The sequence below is a fragment of the Gorilla gorilla genome, chromosome 11, assembly GCF_029281585.2.
Source record: "Gorilla gorilla gorilla isolate KB3781 chromosome 11, NHGRI_mGorGor1-v2.1_pri, whole genome shotgun sequence".
Classification (NCBI taxonomy): domain Eukaryota; kingdom Metazoa; phylum Chordata; class Mammalia; order Primates; family Hominidae; genus Gorilla; species Gorilla gorilla.
Window position 1 is genome coordinate 83,792,902 of NC_073235.2, and position 14,656 is coordinate 83,807,557.

Sequence of the window (14,656 nt, forward strand, 5' to 3'; positions counted from 1 at the left end):
CCCAAAGAAAAGTATACAGACATATGTTTTAGCCATTATGTTATAAGATAGTGCCTTTTAGAATTTCAGCGTGTGGGACCACAAATCATCTGAAATGTTAGTTAATCTTGAGAAAGTACTTACAACAATCCAATGCCCCCTAGAATAAAAGAGAGCATTTAATGTGGCAGACCATGATGGAGGGGAGGCAATAAAAGAGAAAGCACAGCTTGAAGTGCAGTATAACTGGGTGACTTACACCTCCCTGCTGAAAGCAGCAGACTTGTAGTTACGGAACTGCTAATCTGTTCTACCGTTTTTTAATCAGATGTTGGCATTATCTGCCACTAATTGCTTTTTCATTTCCACTTGTAATTATTCCATTTCATGTTTGTAGTGAGAAGCTGAAAATGAGGCAGATCACTGAGAAAGAATTAATTGTTAATGAATAATCATCAGTAGGAAGCCAATTTCATTATCTTCAAAGAGGTAGCCAGAGATTAACCACTAGCTGTGGTTCTCCTACTTTCTGTGCATGACTGTAAAGTAATCACAAATAATCACGCCCTCCAACTTCATCAATTATTTTCTATTATGTGGATTGATACCCATTTTTGTCTTTGTTGTTTAATGATAATGGCAGTATTCATGCTGGGGAGTGCTAATTGGAAGGTGTTACATTCAGTGGGCTCTAGGCCTAATTATTAGAGCATCTTCTTCATTAGCACATGATCCTACAAGGGTGGCATGGTGGGAGTTACTAATTTCTCCAAGTTACAAGAATATCATGTTAGGAAACTTTTGCATGTCCTTATGCCAAGTAACACACAGGAAATCTTACGTCTCGTCAAAGTTGTATAGCTACCAACAGAGACTTTCTGTTTAAACAAACCAAATAGGATGTTTTAATCTATTAGGAGTCTTTGAACACAAAGCCTCTTTCTGCCCTAGAAGCTGGATATGCCCAGGACTGTTGATGAGCTTTTGCTTCTACTTTGTTTCTGCCATTTACCAACGCGCATTCTTTAGAACGGCTTGCACAGGCCCCTGGGGTTATTATAGCTCCTGTGGAACTTTGCCATCTATTAATGGAAACATCATGAGATGAGTGTGAAAGTCAGGACAGAAGTGTCCTAATATTTGTTACCTCAGTGACTGAGTGACACTACTGCCCACAAGTAGGGAGAAATAAATATTTTTCCCTCTGTGACACCTTCACATGTGCTGGCTCACCTTGTCCTTTAACAGAGAAGTACAATTCCTTGCCGACAGACTTGCTGTAGCCTCAGAAACTCCTTTGGCACAAAACCCCATGTCCGGCATAGCATAGATACATTCACCTGCCTTCCTTCTCCATAATGATCTTTTTTTCTTTTTTTTTTTTTTTTTTTAATGAGTGTGACTAAATAGGCTGCCTCTCTAATTTGAAATGCCTTTCTCAGCACTTTTAATCTTTCCCGGGCACCCAAGGCCCTATTTCCAACTAAACCCAAAGATGAAGAAAGGCATAGCATTCAATAATCTCAAGCTTAATAGAATACAGAACATGTTTTTTAAACATCTCCAGGAAGAAAAACTCACAAAAGGATAGAAATATCAGGTGTAGTTGAAAGAGTGTGGGCTTTGAAATTAGTTCTAGCCATTTTGTTGGTGTGTGAGCTAGTGTAAATTATTTAACCTCTTGGAGCCACAGTTTTCCTCATTAGGTTGTCATAAAAAGCAATGAGCTATATGAAATATTATATGTAAAGTGCTAAACCCGGGGTTTGGCACCTAATCAGTGCTTGCTTAGATAGGAGCCGATCATGAAGAACCTTAAATATCTGAAGTAACAAGTTTTTACTTTAGAGGAATATGAATGCCCTTCAGAGGAGAATCACCAAAGAAAAGGGATAATGGAAGCCTGAAAATAGTTTAGACATTGATTAAAAACATCCATCAAGAGAAAGGAGTAGAAAAGATAAAATTGCAATACACCAACAACAGCCAAACCAAGAGTCAAATCAGAAAGGCAATCTCCTTCATACTGCTGCAAAAAGAATCTAATACCAAGGAATACAACTAACCAGGGAGGTAAAAGGTCTCTACAAAGAACTGCAAAATGCTGCACAAAGAAATCAGAGAAAACACACTAATGGAAAAACATCCCATGCTAATGGACACGAAGAATCAATATCATTAAAATAGCCATACTGACCAAAGTCATTTACCGATTCAATTCTATTCCTATCTAACTACCAATGACATTCTTCACAGAACTAGAAAAGAATATGTTAAAATTCATACAGAACCAAAAAAGAGCCCAAATAGCCAAGGCAATCCTAAGCAAAAAGGACAAAGCTGAAGGCATCACATTACTCAACTTCAAACTATACTACCAGGCTACAGTAACCAAAACAGCATGGTCCTGTACAAAAACAGGCACATAGACCAATGGAACAGAACAGAGAGCCCAAAAATAAGGCACACGTATAATCACCTGATCTTCAACAAAGCTGACAAAAATAAGCAATGGAAAAAGGACTTCCTATTCAATAAATGGTGCTGGAATAACTGGCTAGCCATATGCAGAAAACTGAAGCTGGAGGCCTTCCTTACACCATATACAAAAATCAACTGAAGATAGATTCAAGACTTAAATGTAACACCCCAAACTACAAAAAAAAAACCCCTGGAAGACAAGCTACGTAATGCCCGCCTGGACACAGGAATGGGCAAAGATTGCATGACAAATGTACCAAAAGCAATTGCAACAAAAGCAGAAATTGACAAGTGAGATCTAATTAAACTTAAGAGCTTCTGCACAGCAAAAGAAACAATCAACAGAGTAAACAGACAACTTACAGAATGGGAGAAAATATTTGCAAACTAACATAAAGATCTAATATTCAACATCTATAAGGACCTTAAATAAATTTATAAGAGAAAAACAAACCCCATTAAAAAGTGGGCAAAGGACATGAACAGACACTTTTCAAAAGAAGACAAACATGAGGCCAACAAGCATATGAAAAACTCAATATCACTGATCATTAGAGAAATGTAAATCAAAACCACAATAAGATACCATCTCACACCATTCAGAATAGCTATAATTAAAAAGTCAAAAAATAAGAGATGTTGGGGAGGTTGTGGAGAAAAGAGAAAACATACACTGTTGGTGCAAGTGTAAATTTTTTCAATGATTATGGAACTTGGCAATCATACTTGGCAATTCCTCAAAGAGCTAAAAGCAGAACTACCATTTGACCTAGCAATCCCATTACTGTGTATATACCCAGAGGAATATAAATCATTCTACCATAAAGATATTTGCCTGCAAATGTTCATTGCAGCACTATTTACAGTAGCTAAGACATGGAATCAACCTAAATGCCAATCAGTGACGATTGGATAAAGAAAATGTGGTACATATACCACGGAATACTATGCAGCCATGTAAAAGAATGAGATCATGTCTTTGTGGGAACATGGATGGAGCTGGAGGCTATCATCCTTAGCAAACTAATTAAGGATCAGAAAACCAAATACTGCATGTTCTCACTCATAAGTGGGAGCTAAATAGTGAGAACTTTTTATGAACACAAAGGAAAAAACAACAGACACTGGGATCTACTTGAGGGTGAAGGGTGGGAGGAGGGAGTGGAGCAGGAAAGATAACTATTGGGCATTGGACTTAATTCCTAGGTGATTAAATAATTTGTACAACAAACCCTTGTGACAAACCTTCACATGTACCCCAAAACTAAAAATAAAAGTAAAAAAAAAATAGTGGTTCTACAGAGAAATATTAGCAATGTCTGAGAAAGACTGGGTTTGGAGGGTGAGAATGAGAAAAACACGTCAAGTGCTATTAGACTAGGTTAGAGCTGGCAGCTGCTTGATCATCAAGAGGGATACCACCATAGAGAAGAGGAAACTACACCTGTGAGAGACATGGACTGTCAAAGGTTGAGCAGAAAGGTTGAAATGTCTTCTAAGTTTACTTAGTAGTCACTGGTGAATGTTACAAAGCCTCCCAACAAACTTGGTGAAAATCATCCTCAGAACTTTCCTCTTGAATATATTAATAAGATAATCCTTTTACACAATGACCTTTCCCCAGGCACAAAATAACTTTATCTTTCGTAGAAAATAACCCTAGACTCTTGGCTTATCTATTGTTAAATGAGAATTTGGAAAGGAGATGGTGAGAAGTAGGGTAAAGAGGATAGCATATACATAGCTATCCCATATTTTCACAATATTTGTAGTGTTACATGTGAGAAAAATGATTACCATGGGATATGAACCTAATAGATTCTCTAACTTATTAATAGGTAACATTATTTTGGCATTTGCACATAAGATTATTCCAGGATGGCGAGCCATAACCCAATGCTATGGCATGAAATGTGTCTTTTGTATAAGTCATAATAACTAAGACCTCTTGTTTACACTACTTGTTTGTTTGACTTGTCTGACTTGTCTTATGTGTGTAAGGCATTTCACAGAGCACTGAACACACACTTCAGGATCCTGACCTTATTGTGATGTAGGCATTACAGGTGGTTTACTGATGACTGGTTGCTGTTGCCAAACATTTTGTTTCTACCTTTCATACCCTTCTCAGCAACTTGACTAATGCCTTTGACAAGAGAAGCATGAGAGAGAGTAAGTGGAAGAAAGCTGAACTCATCTTTTTATCAGGAGCCCACTCCCATGATAACTAACCTACTGTCATGATAACAGCATTAATCCATTCATGAGGACAGAACCCTCACGACCCAATCACCTCTTAGAGCCTCGCTTCTCAACACTGTTGCATTGGGGATTAAATTTCCAACACATGAACTTTGTGGGGCTCATTCAAACCATAGCAATAGGGTATGGGGAACACCCTAGTCCCAAAATACATTCTCTTCATGACCTGCAGGTAGGAATCACATCCAACATGTTTTTCTTGGTATTTCACATTTATGTAAAATAATGTTATACATTTTAAAGACTGTGATACTTTATTCATTAATTCGTATATCTGATACTGTACTAAGGAGAAGATATGTTTTTTGCCCTCCAAAGCTTAAAATCATATATATTATCGTTTCGTGGAGGTCTTATTTCAGAGTGCTTTATAGGTGAGCAAGAGAAATCCAAAATAGGGATTTTAGAGGCCTCTGAGTATTTTCAGGGATAAAAATAGTTTTAAAAACTAAATAATATTTTCTTATATGTCATGAAATTTTCTGAGATGGGAGTCCTGAACTTCAGAGTAAAACTCACAAATTATATTGCTCTTTAAAACATATAAAAGTAGGTGGGGCTACAACGTATGAAAATAAAACTTGATGAAATTAAGGAAACTACTAAACTGTCTTTAGGTGACTTCATTCTGTCATCAACTTAGCCATCATATATTCTTACAAATCAAATATTTCTAGCACTTAATACATTTTCAGTACTTTCTGTAAGAGATAAGAGCTCATTACATCCCGTACCTTTCCATCTGAAGTATTAGATTCTGAATCAAACATAAAGATTAGCAGATAGTCTCAGGAATGAAGCCATAACAGAAACTGCCCATGACAAGTGAAAACAATACCCCTAAAATGCCATTCTCTCATTTTGTCATCTCATATCAATTTTAATACCTTATGTCTCATCAGAGAGTGGTTATACTCTGACACATTCCCTCTTGGTGCAAGATGGCAGCTACTAAAATATAAATCACTGTAGAGAATTACTGGATTTAGAGCCAATTCTTCTAATCGAAAATAACAGCAATGTTAATTTCAGCTTGAGAATGATGGCTTTTGTATGGTGATATAATGGTACAGACTATAATAATGTCAACTACCGCAATAAAATATGCTTCAAATGGGCTACCTTTTTTACATTTAGACTAGGGTGACTTCTGTCACGTTTCTTTTTTTGGCATGAAACTGACAATCTATTAAATAAATATTAAACCCTAGCAGTCTTCAAAGCAGGCTGAACCATATCAGGATTTTAAATAACTTCATTAATTGCTTAACTACCTTTTCCCTAAATTCCTAAGGGATCTTTTGATGCTAGTCACTCTAATGAGTTACCAAGTGATTCATGACTTCAACCTGTTATCATGCAAAATACATTTCCAGTTGGAAATCTTTGCAGATGGTTTTGCCAGAAATTAGGTAGCCTTTCTAGACTTTAAAAAGAGCAAGTTTCAGTTATATATTTTCTTATTTGGTTTTACATTAGTACTCTAAAATAATATCGTGTGTCCAAAAATTTAGTTCAGGCAATACATGATCAATTGAAGGGATTCTACTTGAATGGTAAAAGAGGATCTGGAATTATCTGTGGATCAGTCATCCATGACAATTTTTTTACTACACACTGGCTAGTCTTTGCTTTCCTATAAACTTTCCTATTACTTCTCTCTTTCCAAAGTATTCATAGAAAACACACAATTTTTTTAGTAATCTAGGCAAAACATGATTTGTAAGGTAACTATTTTTCAAAGGACAAGAAGAAATAAGCTTTTGTTTTTTAAAAGCTAGGTCTGTTTCTCTCCACTTGAATGACACTCAAACATTGAGTATTCTTTATTTTTAATGGAATATACTTTTATCATACTAGCAAATATGCATACTTAAAAAAATAGAGTAAAGTTAATAAAGAGCATTCCTGGAGAAGCCCTTCTGGCAGCCCTCTGTTCTCTGTTGCAGTCTCGACTGGCTGCTCTCTAGGAGTGGTACGGATCCGCCTTTTTAGGATTTCCTTTGGCCTCTGCCCTGTATTGAATCACCCATTTCCAGTGTTCTGGAAGCTAAAGAGAAAAAGAAGGTTAGAGGAAATCATATAGATTTTCTTTTCATCTTCTTTATAGGAAGATGTCCTTGAGTCTGAGCCCTCTCTAGAGATTAAAGCTTCTAATTCCTGGAAGGATAATGAAGAGGTAGTTGCTTAATAATCAACTCAAATAATCCTCTTGTTTTTAACTCTACCTTTGACTGCCACTTTCAGTATCCAGTGCTTCTAATTTCTGAGCTTTTCTGGGTCTCTGTGTCATGAATCAATTCATGTTCCTGGGACTTAGAGATTTCAACTTTTTTTTTTTTTTTCCATTTTCCCATTTGTTTACATTGGCTCCTCTTCTTTCTTTTTGTCCTTGTGCATCATGATGACAGTGATTTTATTGATCACTTTAGTAGTGGTAAGGAATGAAGCAGTGATAAACAAATTTGTCTGCTATGTTAACTAGATGTTGATTATTTTGAAGCTTTGTCTTTTAGTCAGGCATTTGGGCAGTCAACAAACAGTAGGTCTACTGGGAATAGAAAATATTTCCAATTTATATAACAGAAACTCTCCAATTTATTTATAAATGTTTCAGTAATTTTTAATCCCTGCTCCTCAGAGTTATAGAGATTCCACAGCACTTCCCTGGGGAACTACCACATAGGAAAGGATGTAAAAAGGCTGCTAGTGGGTGGGTCATTAGGCCACCAACCTCTCCTCCTACCCTAAATCTAAGAAACTCCATTTTTACCTGTTTTAGATAGATATTATATTTTATATAACAGTTTAATTTAAGAAAAAGTTTCAGAGATACAAAATGTTTCAACCCAATTTATGTCAAAACTTAATAAATATTCAATATTAATACTAAATAAGTTAAATGTAGACTATCTAGATCTCTCGAGAATGAGTGGCTGAGTTTTATGAGAACGTGTCATCTGATGACACTTTCCGTGCAGAATTGCTCATTTTAATTGCTTTTTCTTTGCTATTACTAATATGTAGACTCTAGATTAGGCAGGCTCCTATATCAGTGTGTTACTGGTGGAGGGTGCCCAGGTTCTTGGCTTCTTAAACAAAGAATTGGACAAAACGCACAAACAAAAGAAAGAATGAAGCAACAAAAGCAGAGGTTTATTGAAAATAAAAGTACATGCCACATGGCAGAAGAGGGCCCAATCATAGGGGCTGAAGAGCCCTGTTACAGAAGTTTTCGAGGTTTAAATACCCTCCAGAGGTTTCCACTGATTACTTGGTGTACACCCTATGCAAATGAACAGGATGAAGTAAAGTTATGAAGTCATTTACTTGGTGTACGCCCTGTGTAAATGAAAAAGATATTTCCTGTCATAGCTGAAGTGTTGCCGTTTGATTCAGTTCTAGGAAGTCAGCATGAACTGGCTGTGGGTTCCCTGCCTCCAGACCCTATTCTCTTGCCTCAACTGCATAGTTGCATTCAAAGTAGATGTTTTTGTACCTTTAAGAGATGCTAAACTGGGACACAAAGTAGTGGCAAATTTCCTCAGGCTGACTGCGTAGTTGCTCTATTTTATAATTGTATTATTTTTGTTTGTTTGTTTTTTTAGAGAGAGAGAAAAAACTAGACAGAGTCTTCCACTATCACCCAAGCTAGAGTACAATGGGGCCATCATAGCTCACTGCAGCCTCAAATTCCTGGGCTCAAGTAATCCTCCAGCCTCAGCTTCCCACATAGCTAGGATCACAGTTGTGTGCCGCTACACGCGGCTAATTTTTCAGTTTTTCGTAGAGATAAGGTCTCTCTCATTTTCTTCTTTTTACTCCTGTCTTCTCTCATCTTCCTTACTCTTGTAATAGCTTATCCAGACGTGCCTTCTTTTTGCATTAACTCTCTAGCATATTCAGATATCACAATCACATCATTCATTCATTCCATTTATAAACTGTCAATTATTCCATGTTTCCCGGAAATCATCAGGTAATTGTTTCCACATATTTAGTGCTCACTTAAATACCAAACAGTTTATTTTTCTGGGCACAGAGCCGTTTAAAAACTTGATATATTTTCGGAAACCAGGATTGTTTCTCTTAACAGAAAATAACTGACAATATGGGAAAATAATTGATATAGGTTCTTCATTTCATATAGAACCAAGCTAGAGGTAGGTAAACACCTAATTTATTTCACAAAGAAGCAAATTCTCATGTCCTTCTTACTTTTGTTGTAAGTGTTGCCCATGAGTAGAAGATAAGCAGTTCCCATTTATGAGCTAGTTTTTTCTCCATTCCTGGCTGGTATAACTTCAGAATCCAACTGCATCTATGAAATTTGGAGGCAAGCAACTTATTCCTGACTCAATCGTTCACCAACTCTTAAATCATATTTTTATAATATATAATTTCTCAAATATAGAAAAATTATTGCTAGACATTCCATTTTATAAAGAGCCCAAATATTACATATTTGGAGGCCATTGGGTTTTTACAAAAAAAAGACCTGTAAGCCTTGGAATAAGACCAAATTTTAAATTATTAAAGATTTGAAGCATGAATTCTCTGGGGTCATCTTTATGCATTTATGTACTCTAGGAAAGAAGCACACATACCAATTGTTCATAATTGCTATACTATTGTCAAATAATGCTTGATGTTTTCTTATTCAAAGGCATACGAGTTATAAAAAAATTGTATAATATTGAAAAAAGATGCTTCCAAATAAGAAGGGTGTTCATTGATATTTTACAACAAATTTTGCCCATAGGTTCTTTTTTTTTTTTTTTTTTTTTTTTGAGACAGAGTCTTGCTCTCTCACCCAGGCTAAAGTGGAGTGACATGATCATGGCTCACTGCCACCTTAAACTCCTGAGCTCCAGGGATCCTCTTGCCTCAGCCTCCCAAGTAGCTGGGACTACAGGCATGCACCACCACTTTGGCTAATCACTAAATTGTTTATTAGAGACAGGTTCTCACCATCGTGGCCAGGCTAGTCTCAAACTGCCGGGCTCAAGCAATCCTCCTGCCTCAGCCTCTCAATTAGCTAGGACGAAAGGCGCATGCCACCATGCCCAGATAATTTTTAAATTTTTTGTAGAGATGGAGTCTTGCCATGTTGCTCAGGCTGGTCTCAAACTCCTGGGCTCAAGTGATCCTCCTGCCTTGGCCTCCCAAAATGCTGGGAATACAGGTGTGAGCAACCATGCCTGGCTGCCCATATGTTCTTAATTTGTGGGCTATTTTATCACTCTAAAACAAATATTAATAGGTAGAAGTTCTATCATATATTTTCTTTTTTTTAATGCCAAAATGAATTCCTCCGTGAGTCAAACATTCTGCATTATTTCCAGGTAAAGCCTTACTCAAATAATATTCATGTTCTTGATGCCGCTGCAGCCATTCCCATTGCTGTATCCGATTCAGTAGGGACTCAAGGTTTACACTGGGTTTCAGTGTCCTTTTGCTTTTTATATCTTTCACTTAGGATAGAAGATATCAGTATATTTTTTTCATATAGCATGTATATTAACAAACTAAATCATTTACTAGAACCCAAATCATACAGCATTTTTTCTTAATCAGATAGAATAAATTAAAAACAAAGAATCAGGTATCATGTAAGTATGCAAATACAGCAAATGTGAAATGAATCTATTTGATCTGTACCACAATTCACATTTATAGCCAGTGTTCAAACACAATTCAAATCCAGATGACAGCATTTTCGTCCAGTTCTGGTAATGTCATACTGTGGCTTCGCCTGAGCACATTGACTGCTTAAAACTGATGTGTGATGGTTGAGGAAAGTCATACATTTTGGTTTTCATGGTTTATGTGCTTCATAGTGCTTTTGCAACTGGAAAAATATATTGTGGCATCAGCACTCAAAAGGGCACCCATTCACTCACATCTTAGACAACTACAGCTTAAGTTTTTTAACATGTGGGCAAGTAGGCATTTTGGAGGATAAACTGTCTTTTCTCGTAAGTTGTATTTTTTAAAAGGACTATAGTTAAATGGATAGAAAGAAAATAAGATCAAACAGATAAAATATTTATTTATTTATTTATTTTTATTTGTTTATTTTAAGATGGAGTCTCGCTCTGTCACCCAGGCTGGAGTGCAGTGGCATGATCTCGGCTCACTGCAACCTCCGCCTCCCGGGTTCAAGTGATTCTCCTGCCACAGCCTCCTGAGTAGCTGGGATTACAGGTGTGTGCCACCATGCCCGGCTAATTTTTGTATTTTTAGTAAAGACGATGTTTCACCATGTTGCTCAGGCTGGTCCCAAACTCCTGACCTCGTGATCTGCCTGCCTCTGTCTCCCAAAGTGCTGGGATTACAGGCATGAGCCACCATACACGGCAAAGATTTATTTTTAAAGGCTTCATCGGTTCTAATAATATAGGTTGGTACCACAGGATTTGATAAAAAGTATAAGGAAATGCAATGACTTTGGAGCCAAATATTACATGACGAAGCAGGATAAGAACTCTTCAGTCATGTAGCAAAAACTGATTACGTACTCAAGTAATTCAAAGCATTTTCCAAGGTACTTGGGTACTTTGAAATAACTGAACATGATCTTTGATCTCATGATAGAAGGACATAGTAGTACTGAATAACAAAAAACAATTGATATGAGTATAAGCAGGTAATTACAATATTTGCAAAGCTGTGTAGAAAGAAAACAGTCATAGATAAAATTGGAGAAAGGAGAGGGTAATTTACTAGAAGATAAAACTTGATTCTACCTAAAACTCAGATATATGACTGATTTCTTTCATGAGCACAAAAAGGAAGAGGAAGAACGTGATCCATGAACCACCATTGTTGCTGCCCATATCATTTGTATCCATTGCTGATAACAAAAGTGTGACAATACACTTAAGAAGAAAATAATTTGTAAAAGAAGAACCTCAAAGATTTTTAAAATTATAGAAATTACATTTCAAGCTATAAGAAGCATTTGTTTTATAAAAGGTGGAATATATCATATGTCTAGCATTTTTACAATACGACAAAAGTAAGTTTAATCATCTTCCCTTCCAACATGCTCTGTTTCCCACATTTCTTAACTCCAATCATTGTCATCACCATCCTCTAAGTTGTGCAGGTCAGAAAGGTAGGCACCATTCTTGATTCTTTCCTCTCCTTCAGCCTTGATGCCCAATCAGTTCCTGAATTTTATACTTTTATAAGAATGTATGGATCCTTTCTCTTTTCTTTATTCCTGTTACTCTACTTCCATTGGTCCTTCCATCAATTTGGTCTTCTCCTTCTCTAATCCTCCATAAAGAAGCCAAGGTAATTTTCCTGAAGCACAGATCAGAATGGATCACTCCTAGTTTAAAACCTTTTAATGGCTCTTCATTATCCTGAGGATAAAGTCCAAAACCCTTAGAATGTTTCCCAAGCCCAACTTGACCTGGACTTCATTTGCCTCTCCCCTTGTGACTCTATGCCCCACTCCTTCCTCAATGTCAGCTGCAGTAATTCTAGGAATGTAGCTGGGCACCCTTTGTTTCTGGGCTTTCAAACAAGCTATGTCCTTACACAAAATATTGCTTTTCTCTTCCACAACTACTATCACCTGCCTTTCCAATTTACTCACAGAGTATTCACCAGGTCCTCAATTTACTTGGGATTTCCACAATAAAGACGTCCTTGACTCATCCTGAAGTCTTTGGTGAGGGGTCAGTTACTGTGGTAGTAAGTGTTCCTTCTATTGTTGTTGCATGTTTACTTGTACATCTCACTCACATGTTGCAAATTCATTGAGAATAAAAATGGTATCTTGTTTATCATTAGATATATCCCCATCATGTAGCATGATACCTGGCACTCAATGAATATCTATTGGAGGAATTAATTAATAATAGACATTTTATATGTTCCTCTACAAAGTTTTGTTAAAAGGAAAGCAAAAACTGAACTAGTGTCACTAGACAAATCAGCCACAAGCCACATTAAACCTCCTTAATACCATTTGTACAGTACTTTGGTACTGTTCATACTGGACACTCTACTAAACACACTTTAGGCTAACTACAAGTGATGATAGCTAACATTTATTGAATCCATAATGTTGGTCAAGCACCATGTTAAATTATTTACAAATACGATCTTAATCTCATTTACTCAATCCAAAAGAATGGCAGTCATTCTTAATTTTTCTCTTTCCTTCACTCTGCTTCTAGCAAGTACTGTCAACTCTCCTTCAAAATATATTCAGAATTCATCCACTCCTTCACTTCTTTCCATTTCTTCTCTTATGACCCTGGTATAAACTACCATCGTTTCTTTTATTAGGTCAGGTTTATGAAGACATAGTTTACATACAGTAAAAATTTGTATGTTTAATTCTACAGTTTGATGACTTTTGATAAATGTGAACTGCTGCATAACCATCATCACAATGGAGATTCAGAACATTGCCATCATTTCAGAAAGCTTCCTCATGCCACTTTGTAGCCATTTCCCTCATCTCATTTCAGCCAGTGGCTATATCTGGTCTGTTCTCTGGTCCTGTAGCAGTGCCATTTCAAGAATCTCATATCAATGGAATTTTGAAGCATGTATCCTTTTGTGACTGGCTTGTCACTGAGCATAAAAATCATGACATTCATCTATGTTGGTGCATGTAGCAGCAGTTTTTTTCCTTGCTATTGCTGAATAATATTATGTATTATGGATAAACCATAATTTGTTTATTTCTTTACCAATTAATAGATATTTGAATTGTTTTTAGTTTGGGGGTATTATGCAAAAAAGTTCTATAAACATTCTCATACAGATCTTTGTATGGACAAATGTTTTTTCTCAATAAATATCTAGACATGGGAACATATGGTAGATGTTTATTGAACTCTACAAGAAATCACTTAACTGTTTTCCGAAGCCTCTGAACCATTTTTTATTTCCTCCAGGAATATATGCATGTTTTAGTTGCTCTGCATTTTTGTCAACACTTGGTATTTTCAGGGTGTAGAAAAACATTTATCTGAAAGGCATTTTCAGTTCTTAAAATGTTAGTTAACATAGTAGAAATGTAAGACTAGCTCATTATGCTTTTAACTAGAGATAATAATGTTGAGAAATTTTTTGTGTCCTTATTTTGCTACCAGTATTTCTTCTCTTGTGAAGTATCTGTTCAAATCTTTTGTAAATTAAAAAAAATTGTGTTGTTTGTCTTCTCATTGAGTTGTAATTGTTCTTTATATATTCTGATGAATTCCTTTAAGAGGTGGTTGCTAACAGTCTATGGCTTATCTTTTTTTCCTATATTTCAAAGAGTAGTTTTTAATTTTGGTAAAGTTCAATGCATCAATTTTTTTATGACTCATACTTTTTGTTGTTGTTCTTGCCCTAAGAAATCTTTCACTAACCTAAGGTCACAAATATATTCTCATGTGTTTTCTCTTAGAAGTTTTATAGTTTTAGGTCTTCTGTATATGGTATGATATAATGCTAGAGGTTCATTTTTTTTGCATAAGAATGTATTCCTAGGCTATACCTCTTTCCACTATACAAGAATCTGATTTGTAAGAGCTGATAGATTTTTTAATATCCACATTTGTTTATATTGTCCTGGCCCCCAAATTATTTGCTTTTATGGTAGGCATAGGCCAGGACTATCATACTGACTTCCTTCTAGACATTATGAGTAGCCCTAATTTTATATATCACAGACTCGTCATCATTACCTGGATGCAATATGCCATATCACTGTTCTATGACCAACAGACCCTGAAACAAGATGGTGCTGGTAACATCGTAGGAAATTAGATCTAGATGATGTGGTCTAGTCTCTCCTCTTGCATACTCATGGTGAGTGATATTGGCAATACCTTCACAACTTCCCCAGTAGAAGGCAGCATCCATAGTCCTAGTATTGTTCTATGAAAAAGCTTCTCTTCATTTTGTAACATCCACTTTT

At 36.2% G+C, this 14,656-nt stretch overlaps 1 long non-coding RNA gene across 2 annotated transcripts in view; it reads left to right on the plus strand.

Annotated features, from left to right (window-relative positions):
- Positions 1-4,820: 4,820 nt before the first annotated feature.
- The window catches only part of LOC134756622 (uncharacterized), a 31,449-nt gene continuing 21,613 nt past the window's right edge, over positions 4,821-14,656 (plus strand). For both annotated transcript variants that reach the window (XR_010129509.1, XR_010129510.1), the window contains exon 1: positions 4,821-4,894. This is a non-coding gene — a long non-coding RNA (uncharacterized lncRNA). The remainder of the gene's footprint in view (positions 4,895-14,656) is intronic.